Source organism: Myxine glutinosa, chromosome 4, assembly GCF_964187855.1.
Source record: "Myxine glutinosa chromosome 4, kmMyxGlut1.1, whole genome shotgun sequence".
Lineage (NCBI taxonomy): Eukaryota > Metazoa > Chordata > Myxini > Myxiniformes > Myxinidae > Myxine > Myxine glutinosa.
This window is the reverse complement of record NC_136264.1, coordinates 81,302,276-81,305,809: the sequence shown is the minus strand read 5'-3', so window position 1 is coordinate 81,305,809 and position 3,534 is coordinate 81,302,276.

Genomic DNA, 3,534 nt, shown 5'->3' with positions numbered 1-3,534 from the left:
TCAGGCGATCAAGCCGCCGGCCTTCAGGACACGCCCCCCGGTGAGCTCGCTTCGGCCCTGATTGGTGGGCACAGGCCCTCTGACTCCACCCTTGATGACGATGGGCGGGCACGCCCTTCTTCCCCAAGCTGAGCACATGCTTTATGGCGGCAATTGTAGTTGGCAATGCGAATGGCAATTGACGAAAAGGGAATGTGAACGGAATCTATTCTTATTTCACCTGGTGCAATGGAGTGTCATCTTAATGGAAGACAAGGCCTTACCCTAATACACATAATAAGGAAATAAACTACTGAACAGGGATATTATGGTGTCCTTCATGTATGCTTTATGGAACTAACTACGGGAACGCCCTTTGACCTTTATACAACACTGGAGTAAGGAGGGCGATATTTTAACAACAATTTACACAATAACAACAAAACAAAAAAAAAACATTCTCATATCCACAACAATATATACTGGATACATATATATATATATATGTACTGTGTATATATATACTATATACATATATATATATATATATAGTTCAAGTTCCGTTGAACTTGGGGACGACTAAGAAGAAGACCTTTGTTGGTCGAAAGCTTGTCAAATTAAAAATCGACATCCTGAAGCTACGTCCGCGTCTGATTTAACCTCCCGATTATTTATTTAATGCAAATGAGACGCCCTGCTCGTACTGTGGAGTTTCTACTATTTCTCACAGTTATATATATATATATATATATATATATATATATATATATATATATATATATATATACATATACATATATATACATATACATATATACATACATATACATATATACATACATATACATATACATATATACAAACATATACATATACATATAAACATACATATACATATATATATATACATACATATACATATATACATACATATATACATATATATATATATTATATATATATATATATATATATATATATATATATATATATAAATATTAGATAAGCTTGCTATCGCTTGCCAAGCGAGGCGTTTCATACGAACCCTCTCAATGGAGTGCTTGCTTGAGTGCTTAAATAACTTGGTGAGCGCTCTTCAAGCTGATTGGTAATGCAACACCACTGACGTCCTTGAAGCACACTATGCTCATCAGTTCCTCACAGATTAACGAGTCTGAGCAATTTCACCTTGCTTGGCCTCCAGGTGAAGTACTCAAATGAGTTTTTACACATGAATGATGTATCCAATTGCTTGTCCGATTTTTCTAGCCAAAAGGTTTTGTGGCGTGCGACCCGTCCAGGATTGTGCCCAATAGCCAAGAAACTGTCTACCGTCAGGAGACCCAAGAAACACTATCTCTCTACTCTCAAGACTGAACTCTCAAACCTGTCTCCCTCTTCCAAATCCTGGTTGCGTCTGGTCAAATCTGTTTCTGGTGTTTGTTCCCCCTCCATCCCCTCCCTTACCTCAAACGACGACACAGCTGACTCCACACATGAAAAAGCTGAATGCCTCAACTCTGTGGTTGCCTCTAAATCTTGTGTCCCAAACCCATCCCTCTCTGTACCCACCGTACCCAGTCGTACCCAGCTGCTCCTGGACTCTATGTCCTTCTCTCCTAACAAGGTGGCGAAGTTTCTGTCAAACCTCGACTCCGATTCTGCAACTAGACAAGACGGCATGAGCCCACGGGTCCTAGAATCCTGCTCTGCCGCACTTTCACAGCCTCTCTCTGTTCTCTTCACCCTCTCTTTTGCTCAAGGTCATCTGCCATCAGCTTGGAAATCAGCCAACATTACCGCTTTGCACACAAAAGGTGCAAAAAACAGATCCTTGCAACTACAGACCAATCAGCCTGCTCCGAATTATCAGCAAAGTCATGGAATCCATCATTGCTTCGGATATCAAATCCTTCCTCTTCTCCAATGGCTTGATCTCTTATCATCAAATTGGTTTCAGACCAGGTCACTCTACTCTGGACATGCTGCTTCTGCTTTCTCAACAATGGGTGGAGGTCCTCAATGCCAAACAGGAAATCAGAGCTGTCTCCCTTGACATATCACATGCCTTCGATACGGTCTGGCACCCCGCTCTGCTCAAACTCTCCTCCTATGTACTATGGTATCCATGGAAATCTCCACTTGCGGACTTCCTCTCTGGTCGCAGTCAACGTGTGGCCCTGAATGGATTTCTCTGATCTCCCCTTCCTGTTCAGGCTGAAGTTCCCCAAGGCAGGGTTCTGCGCCCTGTGCTTTTTCTGGTCTTCATCAATGATCTCTCTGACTCTCTGGAAAATCCTCTCCATCTCTTTGCTGATGACTCCAATATCTGCCGCTCCATACTTTATCCCTCAGATCAGCAGTCTGCAGCCTCCTCACTCTCTGCAGACCGTGCCAAAATCACAGACTGGTCAAACAAGTGGAACATGTCTTTCAATCCTGACAAATCTCACACTCTTACTATGTCTCTCCGAAAAGACCGACTGGACAACCCTTCCATCTACTTTCTGAACAATCCTCTCCAAGAAGTTCTGTCACTCAAGCTTTTGGGTCTCACTATCTGACATTATCTTTCCTGGGAAAACCACATTTCCAAGCTGGCCTCCAAAGCCAGGCGCTGACTGGGCATCCTCCGTCGTGCGAAGTCCTTCCTTGGCACACCCGAGCTCCTCACCACATACAAGGCTTTCATCTGCAGCTCAAGTGAATACTGCACCCCCCTCTGGGCTGGTGATCCTGCCTCACATCTAGCTCGGCTTCACGGTGTTGAAACCAAAGCTTTCAGAATCATTGGAATTTCCTACGATGAAGCTAACTCTGAGGGCCTTTCACTCTCTCACCGCAGGCAGGTTGGTGGTCTTTCTGTCTTCTACCGAATCCTCTCCGGCCTAGTTCCCCCAGCCCTGTCTGTGCCCAGTCCCCCAAATATTCCTGCAGGTCGCACAAGATCTGCAAGTAACCCTCTTCTGGTGAAACTGCCAAAATCAAGACTCTGCTCACCTTCACTCTTTCATTCCTCTTTTCTCCCGCCTCTGGAACAAACTCCCTCACTCCCTTCAATCCCACTCTTCCCTCCAGGTCTTTAAAACAGCTGTTCACCACCATCTCTTGTCTTCCCCCATCCAAAACCTTGATCTTTTCTACCCCCATTAATTCACCCCAGATCCACTTTTTTGAAATACCAACTTCTTTCCTTGAAGTCCTAGCAGTGTCAATGTGTTTTATAGCTCTCCCACCCCCCCCCCCCCCATTCCAATGCCTCCTCCCCCCCCCCCCAAGCCCTCTCCCTCCCACAGATCTCCCGATGTCCCCATTCTCTCCTGTTGTACTTGTGTGCTTGCCTCTCTCTCCCCATCTCGTCTCCCGCTCCCTTTATTATATGTTTTTTATGTGTCCGTTTGTTTTTTTTGTGATTAATGTTAGCTCTTGCACGAGCCTCAATCTTGTATACGAAAAAAAAAAAAAAAAAAACTGCCTCGGCAGCTCCTATGTGTGAAAGGAATGGTTATTAATATTATTATTATTAAATGAATACATGTACAGAATCTGTTCCAT